The sequence below is a fragment of the Amblyraja radiata genome, chromosome 11, assembly GCF_010909765.2.
Source record: "Amblyraja radiata isolate CabotCenter1 chromosome 11, sAmbRad1.1.pri, whole genome shotgun sequence".
Classification (NCBI taxonomy): domain Eukaryota; kingdom Metazoa; phylum Chordata; class Chondrichthyes; order Rajiformes; family Rajidae; genus Amblyraja; species Amblyraja radiata.
In genome coordinates this window covers 34,807,629-34,822,731 of record NC_045966.1, presented here as the reverse complement: position 1 = coordinate 34,822,731, position 15,103 = coordinate 34,807,629, and positions in this window count along the sequence as shown.

Genomic DNA, 15,103 nt, shown 5'->3' with positions numbered 1-15,103 from the left:
TAGAAATAAAAGAAGTAAGGAAAGTGAGCAAGAGTCGTGAAGGTGCAGGAAAGTGTTGGGAAAAGAAAGCCCCTTAGATAAGAAGTTAGAGAAGGAAGTAAAGAAAGGAAATAGACCCTAGAAAGAAAAGGAAAAAAAAAGGAGAAACAATCGCTCTATTATAACACAAAACTCTGCAAAAAAGGATATACCAACCGTGTTTTTTTTTTGTTTTTTTTTACCCCCCCGTTACCAGATCCTGGTACCATTTATTTTTTAAATTACTATTGCACCTTATGCTTGTAATAGTTCCATAAATGCAGACCATGTCTTTTGGAAGTGGTCTGCTTTGCCTGCTAGGAGGAGTCTCATCTCTTCCAGGTGTAATGTTTCGAACATGTTTGAAATCCACATTTTTATTGTTGGTATTGGAGCGTTTTTCCAGAATTTGAGTAAAAGCTTTTTTCCCATAATTAGCCCGTAATTAAGTAAGTTCTTTTGAAGCACGTTTAGTTCGGGGTTACCTTCCGATATTCCAAAAATGATCCATTCTGCTTTTGGTACGTTTTATTTTAAATAATTTTGTGAAGATTTCAAATATTTCGTTCCAGAATTTTTGTATTTTTATACAAAAAACAAAAGAGTGCGCTATGGTAGCTTCTTGTGACTGACATTTATCACAAGTGGGTGAGACATTGGGGAAAAGTTTATTTATTTTGGTTTTTGAATAATATAGTCTATGTAATGTTTTGAATTGAATTAGAGTATGTCGTACGTTGATCGAGCATTTATGCACATATAGTAAGTGTTTATCCCAGCTCTCTTTTATAGCTAGTTCTTGTTCCCAGTCTCTTCTAATACCATCAGTTGTAGGTATTTCTATATTTAAAATAATGTTGTATAAGTATGATATTAGATTTGCTGATTCAGCCTTTGTCTTCATGGCTTCATCCAATAAGTCTGGAGGCATGTTATGATAGTCTTTTGTGTATTTTTTCAGATAGTCACGGATTTAAAGATATTTAAAATATTGACTATTTTTCAAATTATATTTCAGTTGATTTAGAGCAATGTTACAACATTTTGAGATTTTAATAATCAAGTCTGCAATTTATCCCATCAGATAAAGCATAAAATTATGTTTAATTTGACACCTAATTCACTTTCATATCTTCAGTATTAAAAAAGTTACGGCCATTTTCGTACTGAAATTAGCATCTTGATCCCTATTGCCTTTCCATTAACTTAACTCAAAAGCTGTGATCGGGGACAGTCAAAAGCCCATAAATTTCTGAAGAATTAAGAGAACTGAATGACATTTTCAGTTATTATAGATTGAAGCATTCTGAAACAAATATGAAACAATCTTACTTGGATGACCTGAAATTAAAGCATATAATTGGTTAGTTACCTAATTGTAGCTAATTACAAAATTCAATTACTAGATCTAAACATCTATCCATTTCTTAAGAAAAGGTTAACATTTTTAAATAGCCTAAGTGTCCAAATAACATTCACACAAGAATTCACAATATAACAAGATTTTAAAATCTCATTGTCATGAATTTATAGGCCAAATGGAAGGAATTTAGTGTTTAATTCACGTAAATTAATGGCCATTTAAATAATCTTGCAAGTGAGATTTTGTGGAACGCGATCAATTGGAACGTTGCGGTTGCGGTGAATTTAAACCCCATATCGGCAGGAAAGGCACTGCCGGTTCGTATTGGGCCTTATTCACATTTTCGCCGAATAAATTTTGATTAAAGTAATCCTAAGAAGCCAGTTTATATGTAAAATAAACGACTTACCTTATGTTTTGTCCCCCTACGTGAGATCCGTCCCGTTGAAGTAGATTAGAAGTAGATTTTTATTTTACTCCAGCGATTAAATTGTCCAGCGTTTTTATTTTTAAATTTCCGAGAACGGCAGTCGGAACGATTTTTCAGAATCAGGTAGTAGCCCGAGAAAATATATCTTGGACAGGCCCCCCCCCCCCCCCCCTCAAAGGCACCGAAGTCGCGCACACGTCAGAACTGCAGCGCCGCTGAAGGTAAGTTTTGTAACTTACCAATTTTTTCTAAGTTGTCCCAAAGTTTCTAAAGTCTGATCATTATCCAGCATTTTATTAGTGTCATTATACATGTGCTTTACCAGTCTCTATAATTGGCACAGAGATGTCAAGAACTAGAACTAAATTAAATATCTCTACATGTTTTTGCATTCTGTTCCGAAGGAAAGGTTGAAGTAGAAATTTGCAAATGGGATCCTGTTTAGCACATCAAAAGATATCACTGTGGATTGGAAATCATGTTAATGTGGATTTGAACATGTTAAAGGATGTGTAACGTTACACTGATGTCATCAAAACTCATCATCCAAAACCATTGCATTTTATTATTTTCTCGGTAATCTGTATCTGATGGTGAATCTGCTCGAACTGATGAAGAAATCTTTGACTATACCTCAGTCCATGATAGATTTTTTGTTCTTTCAGTGCAAGTCCATTCCGTTCCCTGTTAGTGTACCCGAACAAGAACATTCACTGCTCGGTATTATGGCCTTAAGACAAGTCTCCTTCCCAGTACTCCCTCTTGAAATTTGCCTCCTGCCACCTCCGCAACATAACCCTCACCTATTCTTACTTCAGATCCTTTTTTAACACAACACTCATCCACACCTTTGGTCATTCTAGACGTGACTATTCCTGTCTGAAGAAGCGGCTCATCCCAAAACGTCACACATTCCTTCTCTCCAGAGATGCTGCCTCTCCCGCCGAGGTACTCCAGCTTTTTGTGACTTTCATCGGTTTAAACCAGCATCTACAGTTCCTTCCTGCATACTGACTATTCCAGTGGTCTCTTGGCCAGCCACACCTTCTTCACCCTCCACAATCTTCAATACCAACAAACCCCAAATAAAAACAGAAAATGTGAGAAAGAAATACTCAGCAGGTCAGGGAGGATCTATGGAGGTACAAACAGAGTTCATTTTTCTTAATTTCTACAAGTGTAAACACTTTCTCCACATCTACCCTGTCGAAACTATTTATGATTTTCAACAACCTCTAGCCTTGTAATAACCTCCTCCTTGTTTTAGCATTCCCACGGCTAAGATTACCACAGCCATTCCCAGCTCACACATTTCTCAATCTGCAATTTGATACTATTTTTGTAAAATTGTATTCACGGTTTTCATGTGCTTCTGCATTATTTTCATAGAGGCCACATCTGTGCACACGAACTCAGCTACACAGAGTAAGTATTTTTGGATGGAGATACAAAATGATGCATCATCATTCCAAGACCATTGCTAACATTTTCTGAAATTCCTGGACTATTTTTTTTTCTTTCCAACAGCTGTGTTCTTTTCAGCCTACCACCATAGAATCAAAGGAAGTTTTTTGATTTAATGGGAGCAATGTATCAGCATTCTCGTCAAACAATCATGCAGTATCCTGTCAAGTGATTACTTTAAGGGGGAGGTAACCCGACAGTAATGGTGCAGAAGGCTTGTTATGTGGGGAAACAAAGTATCTAACCAACTGACCAACTTACTAAGGAGCAAAGGCACACTGCAAATCCAAATTACATATTTGATTAAATAAAATAATAAACTTGAATTGATGCAACCAAGATATTTATGAACCATGCAATCACAACTTAATAAGGAACAAAGACACTGAATTACATATAGGTTTAAATAAAATAATACATTTAAATTAATGCAACCAAGATATTTATGAACCATGCAATACTATACTTCTTATACGCTTGAGGAGGCGGAGCAACAAGCTGGAGTAGTCGCACTTTTTCCAAGCTCCCAATCTGTTAACCTTCAACTGTTATTACAGCTCAGCCTAAGTTTTAAAACTACCATAAATATTTAACACCATCGACAGCACTCCTCCACATCGTAAAGATGGCAGGCAGAAGAAAGAAAGAGGAGCAAAATATTGAAGACTCGACTACCAGCGCCATCATGGCTACGCTAGCAGCCTTGTTAACAGAGCACAAGGCATCGCTACTGGCAGAATTCAACGCAGCGTTCACCAAGCTGGAAACGAAGCTGGACAATATCCAGACCACTATTCTAGATCAACAACAGCGTCTTTCGTCATTAGAGACATTTGCCGATACCACCAGCCAAGACATGCGAGCTATGGAGACAATGCTAACTACGGTCATCGAAGAGAACGCCAAGTTTAAGTCTAAGCTTATCGACCTGGAAGGCAGGAGTCGCCGAAATAACGTAAGGATAGTCGGCCTCCCCGAGAACACCGAAGGCCCCCAAACAACAGCTTTTTTCTCTCAACTCCTGCTCGAGACACTTGGCGAACGCATACTGGAATCAGCCCCGGAGCTAGACCGAGCCCATAGCACGCTAGCAGCCAAACCAAGCCCTGGTGGGAAACCCAGAGCAGTTGTGGTTTGCTTCCATAGATTCCAGACCCGCGAGTTGGTGGTGCATGAGGCTCGGAGGCAGAGGGGTAAGCTGAAGTACAAAGATAGCCCGATTCACATTTTTGAAGATTACTGTCCCGAGATAGTTGAACAACGTTCTGCATATCGAGACGTCATGAAGGAGCTGTACAACCTGGGTCTCAAACCCTCCCTTCATTATCCGGCCAAGCTGTTCATCAGGAGGGAAAGAGGCGACAGTTAACATCTCCCGAGGACGCTCAGGCTTTCATTTCATCTTACCGTTGATGCAGACCGGGACCCACAGATGACTGACCTTGCTCGGTACGTTTACATCCGAATGGCACAGGGATCCAGTTAATCTACGGTTACATTATGGGTTACATTATGGCTAACTTTAGCTTGACTGCCCTTAGCAATTAGCCACTGCTAGCGCTCGGCCTTGCTGTTATATCAATGACTATGTCTTACCAACTTTTCCTTTTAATGTTTATGTGTAATCATACTTGAAAGGCTCTTCCCCTGTACATGCTATAAAATAGGGCTAAAGGGACCCACATTGTGGTTCGTGATTTGATCTCTGCCTTCTTGCTTTTAGCAGCTGGCCAGCATTTGAATGGTTTGTTTACACTAGTCTTAATAGCGGACTGTCTGGGGCTGATAAGAACTCATTATAGTCAAGGCTGCGTTACACCAATTAGCTCTTACAGCGTTTTTGTTTAACAAAACTTAATTGATGTTCTTCTGCCCTGCGCCTTAATCCAAGAATCCAGTTTGCCACTTGTTAATCTCTCTAATGCTAACTCTTTCTTTATACCTTACCAACTTTAAGTTATACTATGTTATACCAAAGGAAGCTATTCCTGTTTCACTTATACGTTGGCTTACTTATTTAGTATCACTATTTTGTTAATTTTGTTAATTTGTCTTGTTGTATTATTACTATCATCACTACTATTATTACCATTAGTGTTAGCAATGTCATTGGTAGTACAACTACCAAGGCTATTATTTTAACTTTGTATCTATTCATTTAGGTTTACTTCACTTTATTTCTATTTCTATTTCTATTTTCTATTGTCCATTTCTCAAATTATTATTATCATTGTTCTCATTATTATAGTTATTTCATTTTATGTTACTTTACTGATATTGAGCGACTTTGCTGCTTTGGGATGTGGAAATATTGGGAGTTAAGATGCGGGTGCGAGGACAACGTACCTTGGTGCAATGGGCACTCAAGGTTCGGTTGGGACATTGGGGACCTCAGGTCCGGGGACTCAGGTTTGAAAGATGGTTAAGTGATATGTGTCCCGACCGTTTGTTGTGTGTATACGTATGTATGTATTTTTTTTTGTTGTTTTGTTTTTTTTCTTTTCCCCTTTTACCACCCACACCCCCACTCTCAGCAGCAGGCTTCGATGAGCTCTTTCATTTCAATCTGCAGTATTACAGCGCTCTGCCCACTCGTTTGGATATAGCTAAATATGGCCAACACAAACGACACTCTTAGATTTGTCTCGTGGAACGTGAGGGGAGTGGGGGGTCCTACTAAGACTGATAAGATCTTGGCCCACTTGCAATACCTTAAGGGTGATATATTTTTTATTCAAGAGACACACCTTCGCAACAGAGAGGTAAGAACGGCTTAAGAGAGGCTGGATTAGCCACTTATTTCATTCAAAATTTAATTATAGGGCTAGGGGTACTGCTATCCTGATTCGTAAAAACGTTATGTTCGAACCACAGAAAACGGTGGAAGACCCTGCTGGCCGCTTTGTCATGGTCTCTGGCAAACTGCAAGACACACCTGTCTGAAGAAGGGTTTCGGCCCGAAACGTCGCCTATTTCCTTCGCTCCATAGATGCTGCTGCACCTGCTGAGTTTCCCCAGCAATTTTGTGTACCCTCGATATTCCAGCATCTGCAGTTCCCTTTTGAACACAGACACACCTGTCATATTGGCCAGTATTTACGGTCCCAACTGGGATGACAGCTCATTTGTAACCAAATTTTTTACATCTCTCCCAAACATTGAAAATTACCACATCATTGTGGGTGGAGATTTTAATCTGGTCCAAGACCCTATACTGGACAGATCTTCGAACAAAGCCTCCACTTTAACTAAATCAGGTAGGACTTTGCATGCTTTTACCAAACAACTTGGGCTCACTGACCCATGGAGACATACATTTCCCACGACTAAATTATTTTCATTTTTTCCCCGTGTGCACCGTACCTATACCCGTATAGACTTCTTCCTCTTAGATAACAGACTGCTCTCCAAAATTAAATCCAGCGAGTATCATAGTATCGTGATATCAGATCACGCTGCGACTTCCCTCGATCTTCACTTTCGTAAACGAACTAACCCCTTTAAACAGTGGAGGTTCAACTCCTCATTACTAGCAGAGGCTCACTACAAGCAATTCCTGCACTCCCAAATCACCTTATATTTTGAGCTGAATGACTCGCAAGAATAGCAAGAGGTATACTCTGGGAAGCTTCAAAAGCTTATATTAGGGGCCAACTTATCTCTTTTGTCTCCAACCTGAAAAGAGCCGAGACGTCCCAAATGGCAGACCTGTTACGAAAAATAAAGGACATTGATGATAAATACGCATCTGACCCAGACCCTAATTTTTATAAAGAACGCTTTAGGTTACAAATAGACTTTGACCTCATGTCTACCAATAAAGCCAAGTTACGACTGCTTAAATCTAGGCAACACTTTTTTGAATCTGGGGATAAAGCTGGGAAGCTTTTGGCCCATCAGGCCAGAACCGAGGCGACTTCACGGCTAATTCCAGCCATTAGATCCAGCTTAGGGGAGATTCATACCGATCCTCTTAGAATTAATGAAGCATTTGCTAAATTTTACGCTGAGCTATACGCTTCCGATTGTCCTCCCACTGCAGATGACATGTTCCGTAGTATGACGTTTCCCCGAATTGACGATGAAGCCACGAAAGTCTTGGGTGGTCCCATAACTGTCACTGAGGTCCAAGCAGCCATCACATCGCTGCAAAGCGGAAAGTCACCCGGCCCTGACGGCTTCACTGTAGAATATTACAAAGCTTTCTCTGCTCTCCTCGCACCAGTCCTGAGAGATATGTACAATGAGGCATTTTTACATCGTCGCCTACCGCCCACCTTGTCGTTGGCTACTATCTCCCTAATTCTTAAAAAGGAGAAAGATCCTCTGCTTTGTAGTAGCTATAGACCAATTTCACTCTTGAATGTGGACCTCAAAATCCTCTCTAAAGTTCTTGCGCTCCGTCTTCAACAAGTGATGCCCTTTATTATCTCATTAGATCAAACAGGGTTTATGCCAGGCCGACAGTCCTCCCACAGTACTAGGTGTCTCCTTAACATCATCCATTCACCAAGTAGTGAGACCCCGGAGATAGTGGTCTCCCTCAACGCCGAAAAAGCTTTCGACAGGGTCGAGTGGAAGTACCTATACGAGGCGATGGACAGGTTTGGCCTCGGCAATAGTTTCATTCATTGGGTCAGTCTATTATACTCGTCCCCGGTGGCCTCAGTACAAACAAACGACACACTGTCGCCCCACTTCCCCCTTCGGAGAGGTACCAGGCAGGGTTGCCCATTATCACCACTTCTGTTTGCTGTCGCGATAGAACCCTTGGCGGTTTGGTTACGCTCAGAGAAGGGCTTTAAAGGTATCACACGGTTTGACACAATTCATAAAGTCTCATTGTATGCGGATGACCTGCTCCTGTACATCTCGAATCCAGTCAGCTCTCTACCTGTGATTATGAATATTTTAGAACGGTTTGGGGTGTACTCTGGTTATAAACTTAACTACCAAAAAAGTGAACTATTACCGATTAACTCATTGGCTAAGCAACTCCCTCGCTCTTTAACCTCATTCAAATGGGCGGAGTACGGATTTCGCTACCTCGGCGTTTTTATCACAATACCTATATTTGATATGTTCCGCACAAACTTCCTGCCTCTGGTTGAGAAAGCTGAAAGAGACTTTGACCGCTGGTCAGTCTTACCGTTATCCCTCGCGGCCCGGATAAATCTGGTCAAGATGGTCGTCCTACCCAAATTCCTGTACCTTTTCCAGCATGTTCCTATATTTATCACTAAATCTTTTTTTGATAAATTAGAAAGGAGAATATCTAAATTTTTATGGGGTAGCAAACCGGCCAGAATTTGAAAGACGCTACTACAGTCTCCTAAGAGTGACGGCGGTTTGGCACTTCCTGACTTTAGGCGATACTACTGGGCTGCTAACTTGCAAAAAATCCTGTACTGGATGAATGATGATTGCGACCACCTACCGACCTGGGTACACATGGAAAAGGCGAGTTCACATCTCCCATTGCGGTCTGTCCTATGCTCTCAACTCCCCCTTTCTATAACATCTGCGGGTGCAGGCCCAATTGCGTCCCTCTCGCTCAAGATATGGAGTCAATTTAGGAAAAACTTTGGTTTACAAGGCCCTTCCATCTTGACCCCACTGCTTAAAAATCACATCTTTAAACCTTCAAGTACAGACTCCGCATTCAAAACCTGGCATAGTAATGGCATCAGTAGTATCAAAAACCTATACAAGGATGGTATTTTTTCGTCTTTTGCGGAGCTTTCGTACAACTATAGCCTCCCAAACTCCCACCTTTTTCGTTTTTTCCAGATTAGGAATTTTGTGAAGAAGATATTCCCCCCATTTCCCAAATCGTCCCCCTGAAACCCTGACCGATTCCATCCTAGCTCTAGATCCCAACCGGAAGAAATGCATCTCTTTTTTGTACAACTTGTTAGGGTCGGTTATATTGAAACCTTATACCTCATTAAAAGCTGCGTGGGAGGGCGAGCTGAATATGAAACTAACAGAGCAGCAATGGGACTCTGCCTTGGATTTGATCCATTCTTCCTCCATATGTGCCCGTCATGGCCTAAGCCAATGCAAATTCCTTCACAAAGTCCACTACACAAACGCAAGATTATCTAGAATATACCCCGCTGTTAAAGACACCTGCAACAGATGCAATCAATCCCCTGCCAACCATAGTCATATGTTTTGGTCTTGCCCTAACCTAGCAACCTTTTGGAGGGGTGCTTTCGACGTGCTAAGCAGAGCCTATGGCCAGACTATTCCTCCAAACCCACTGTCAGCTATTTTTGGTATTCCCCCCAACACCAACCTCTCTGTTGCGTTGAAGCGGGTCCTGGCTTTTACAACCCTGTTAGCCCGGAGACTGATTTTGCTTAACTGGAGACTTACCTGTCCCCCGACACACGCCCGCTGGATCAAGGAGGTGCTCTACAACTTAAAGCTTGAAAAGCTTAGGTTCTCTCTCAAAGGCTCTACCAAGACATTCCTAGATACATGGAACCCTTTCCTGGAACTTGTTAACTCTCTTAACTTGTTTCTGGACTCGGAAGAGGACTGAGTGTCCTCTATCACAGCTCTGTCTTATTGCAGCTGCTATCCCCTCAACCCCTCCCCCCCCCTCCCTCCCCACAATTTTTTAATTTATTTTTTATTTTTATTTATTTTGTATTAAAACATTTTTTTTTAAATTTAAATTTTTATTTTTTTAATCGTATTTGTGTGGATGTGTATGTATGTGAGTGTTGTTTGTTCCCGGGTGGCGAGGGTGGGTAAGGGTAAGGGTTTTGAGGGTCGTTTACATACTGTTGTACAATTATGTCCTGATTATCAATGTCTGTTATCATTGTATGTATGCAAATTGCTGTTAAATTCAAAATTCAAATAAAAAGATTTAAACTACAACTACTTCTTATACGCTCATGACTGTGCAGCCAAATACCAATCCAACTCAATCTACAAGTTTGCAGACGACACCAACATAGTGGGCCAGCTAGCAAATAAAGACAAGACGGAATAGAAGAAGAACTTTGTAACCTGGTGCCAAGACAATGTCAGCAAGATTAACAAACTTGCGATTGACTTCTGGAAGCAAATCAAAATACACACCCCACTTGCCAAAGTAGAAATGGTCAAAAGGTTATTCGGGTTCCTTGGAATAAATATCACCTGTCCTGGAACAGCCACATTGAAGCTATGACCAAGAAAGCACACCACCTCCTCTGCTTCCTTAAAAGGCTTAGGGAGTTTAGCATGTCACCAACAACCCTGAACGACTCCCACAGATGAAACATAGAAAGCATTTTATCATGATGCATCAATGCCTGGTTTTCAAAGAGCTTGAACGAAGACCGCAAGAAATTGCAAAGAGTTGTGGATGTAGCCCAGTCCATCATGCAAACCAACCTCCCAACCATTGAGTCCATCTACAATTCATGCTGCCTCAGCAAAGCCGTAGGCATAATCACAGACCAGTCTCACCCCGCTCACACCATCTTCTCCCCTCTTCCATCAGGCAAGAGGTACAGAAGCTGGAAAACGATTAACTCCAGATTCAGGGACAGTTTCTTCCCAGCTGTTATCAGGCAACTGAATGGTCCGCTCATCAGCATTTTCAAACTTGATCAAAGCATTCGACAAGGTTCCATGTGGTAGGCTGCTCTAGAAGATTAGATCGCATCGGATCCAAGAAGAGATAGCCGAATGGATAGAAAATTGGCTTCATGGAACGAAGCAGAGGATGATGGTGGAAGGTTGCTTCTCTGTCAGGAAGCCTGAGACTAGTGGTGTGCCTCAGGGTTTGATGCTGGGCCTGTTACAGTTGTCACCTATACCAATGATTTGGACGAGAAAGTAGATGGCAAGTTTAGCAAGTTTGCAGATGATACATAAGTCGGTGGTATTGCAGATAGTGAAGATGGTTGTGAAAAATTACAGCTAGATCTTGATCGGGTGGCCAGGTGGGCTGAGGAATGGTTGATGAAATTTAATACAGAGCAATGTGAGGTGTTGCATTTTGGGAAGTGTCACATGGGCAGAACCTACACATTGAATGGTAGGGCTCTACGGGCGTGTTGTAGAGCAGAGGGATCTAGAAGTGCATGTGCATGGTTCCTTGGAGGTGAAGACATAGGTAGATAGGGTGGCCAAAAGGCTTTTGGCCCGTAGGCTTTCATCAGTCAGAGTATTGAGTATAGAAGTTGGGAGGTCATATAAGATGTTGGTGAGTATTGTATTCAGTTCTGGGCATCATGTTATAGGAAATATGTTGTCAAGCTGGAAAGGGTACATAAAAGATTAACAAGGATGTTGCCAGGACCTGATGGTGTGAGCTATAGGGAGAGTTTAAGTAGACTTGGACGACATGACAGAGAGAGAATGCCGAAGATCCCTTGAACTGACAGGAACATATATCTGACGGGTACGGATATCAGAAAAGGGGAAATTGTATCTTTCATCGTGGATGTTTTCTTCCAGATTATTGGTGAACCCAATCATTTCACTGTTGTCCACAAATTATAGGCCAATGCTTTTTCTTTCTTTCATATTTAGTACAAGGGTTCAAATATTGTTTTCTAATATTATCTTGGAAACCCAACAACACTAAATTCATTACCATTTGAAAAATATAAAAATAAAAAATCTTCTGAAACTTTTAATTTATAATACTGTGGGAAGTTTGTCATGGTGAAAAAGTAGAAACATAACTAGTAATAGAAGAAAGAAAGTTGGTTCATTTCTTTCTCCTTTTACCATCTTGGAGATTGCATGATACAACAATAATTGAATTGTTGCCTAATTATACTAATCAATCTCTGTCAATTACTAGCAATTTTTTGGGGAAAGGAGTGTAAAATATTTCAATTTAAGACATGAGGGAAGGAAAATATCAGTGCTTGAATGCTTTTGCACCATTCATCTACAGTTATCCATACTTTCGTAGCAGTTGCCTGATACTATTTTTTTCCCCCGTAAATTACTCACCAATGGACATTGATTCATCTTTTGTGTCTTGATCTATTATTTCGGAATCATACTTCCATGTTTCCATTGATTTAATGTTTTATTTACAAATCAGCTGTGTAACAATGCATGGTATTTAGAAATCCTATGGTGCATTGATAGATGGGCATATACTCAGGAAGTTAATATTGCTGCTTTGAATTGTTTAATTATTACAAGTGTATAAGACTACCTTGATCTAATCCATGCTATTATTTGTTCATGAAGGTGAGATTAGGCAGGCCTAGAATTAGTATTGGTATTGGTTTATTATTGTCAAGTATCGAGCTACAGCGAAAGCTTTTTTTTAACATGCTATCCTATTAAATTAGATCATACTATACACATGTACAATCAGTTGAAATGTGAGAAAACCAGAGTTTTATACAATACAATACCTTTTATTTGTCATTTGAACCTCACATGAGGTTCAAACGAAATTTGGTTTCTGCAGCCATACAAAAAAAGAACCAAGACACACACCAACACAATTCAATTCACATAAACATCCATCACAGTGAGTCTCCTCCTCACTGTGATGGAAGGCAAAGACTTGTCTCTCCCCTGCTCTCCATTCCTCTCCCGAAGTCGAGGTCAAAGCCCCCGGCGGGCGCTAGCAAGTCCGCGGCCACTCAAACCCACGCCGGGCGATGTAGGGCCCTGCCCCGGGTCTTGATGTTGGAGCCCCCGGCAGGCACTAGCAAGTCCGCGGCAATTTACAGCCGCGCCGGGCGTTGTAAGGCCCCCCTCCAGGTCACTCTCAACCCCGCAATTTGGGCGGGAGAAGTCGCCGTTGCCGGTGCCCCGCAAAGCGGTCTCCCACCATGGACCCGCGAGCTCCCGGTGTCACCATCCACCTGAGTCGGGTCGCAGCAGCTCGCCGCCGCAGCTCTCCACGCTCCGAAGCTGGCTAGCTCCACGGAGGTAGGTCCGTAGGTCCACAGCTCCACAGCTCCACAGCTCCACAGCTCCACGGAGGTAGGTCCGCAGCTCCACAGGCTCCGCAGGCTCCGTGACTTGAGCCTCCAGGTCGCTCCGGTTGGAGGCCGCTCCACGCCGCTAGGCCCCAACAGCAATGGAGACCCGACAGAGAAAAGGTCGGGTCTCCATGCAGCGAAGAGATTTAAAAGTTTCCCCCACCCACCCCCCACACATACACATTTAAAAACCCATTACAAACTAAACCCTCAACAGGACAAAAAAATAAAAAATACACAGACAGACTGCAGAGGCCGCTGCGACATCGGTCGCTCCGCCCACCCGAACAATTCGGGTTTTATAGTTTTATAGCATTGTCGTGTTACAGTTCCAAATAAAAAGTCCAATGTCTGTAATGAAGTAGATTGGAAATAAAGAATACATCCAAGTTTTTGTAGTTTGCCTTATTTCTTCTTGGAGTTTGTTCCAAGATTTGATGCTTTGTCAGAACTGGGGTCTGAAACAATAAACCAGTTTCTCTTTCCTTTGGTGCCGCCTAACCTGCTGAGTGTTTTCTGCATTCCATCACAGGGTTTTTTTTTCTATTTTTATGTACATATATATTTTTGCTTAACAGAATGTGGTAATTCCATTGAAGTATACAACATTCTTGTGGAAATTGCCTAGGTAGATGCAGAGATAATGTTCCTCTGGCTATGGTATCTGGAACCAGGACAGCCATACAGGACAGGGATGAGGAGACATTTCTGCACCCAGAGTGTTGTGAATTTCTGAATTTTCCACCCAGGAGAAATGACAAGGTTCCACCGCTGAGTATCCAAACAGAGATTGATATATTTTTTTAATACTAAGCGAATCATGAGATATGAAGTTACAGAAGAAAAGCAGTTTTGAGAAAATGCACTGTGAATGGCAGCGCAGGCATATGAGGCTGAATGGGCATTACTCCTCCCATTCCATATATATTCTTGAGCTTCCCAATCATTTGACATTCATACAAATAGATTATCTGATTATTGCATTGATATTCGTGGGGCCTTTTGGGTAAACTGTGTGCTGCATTTCGTACATTTTAACGATGATCACAGTTCAAAAAGTAGCTCAGTTTTTAGAATATTTCAAGGTTAGGAAAGGTGTCTTGTTAACCCAACTCCTTCCTTTTTATGATGCAATTAATTATTTTATTTCCAATTTGAACTCACCACCTGCTGTGACCTATACTTTACAATCTTCCATTTACTTAAATTTTAGCTTTGTAATCTTAGCATGATTGATACAGCATGAATGCTGCCCAGAAAATGTCAATGTAATTACAGTCCTGCGAACAAACATTTTTTAACAAGACATATCTCAATGTTGATTTGTTTTCTTACCACATTTATTCTAATGGCTTTCTTTGGATCCTTCAGTCAGATGGGGTGGGGTGAGGGTGAGGTGTGGTGGGTAATGGGGTGGAAGGAGCAATTTAACTCATCAGTTTCACACAATTTAAAGTCATTAGTTCCTGTGAAAATATCAAATCGCCCCTGAGCCTGAAAATGTCAACAGCAAGCATCAGTTATTGAAATCCATTGCTATTCGTCTTTTAGCTGAGTAGGCCAGTAACAATCAAGTCCACGGGTTTTGCTATCACTTGTAATATTTCTCAAAACTCTGGGGTTTAATTCTAATAGACCATGCCGTTCAACTATTCCTTTCTCACTTTCGCCTCCTGAGTCCCATTGTAATACTTTCCAGTGAGAAGTCAACAGACTATGTTTCTAGGAAATGAGTCCACATGATGCTTCGACCGCCCCAAAGTGGGAGCTTCGATCGCCAGCTGCGAGAGCTTTGATTGCCCCGATGGATGGTTCGACTGCCCCGACCACAGGAAAAAAATGAGGGAAGAAGCTTAGACT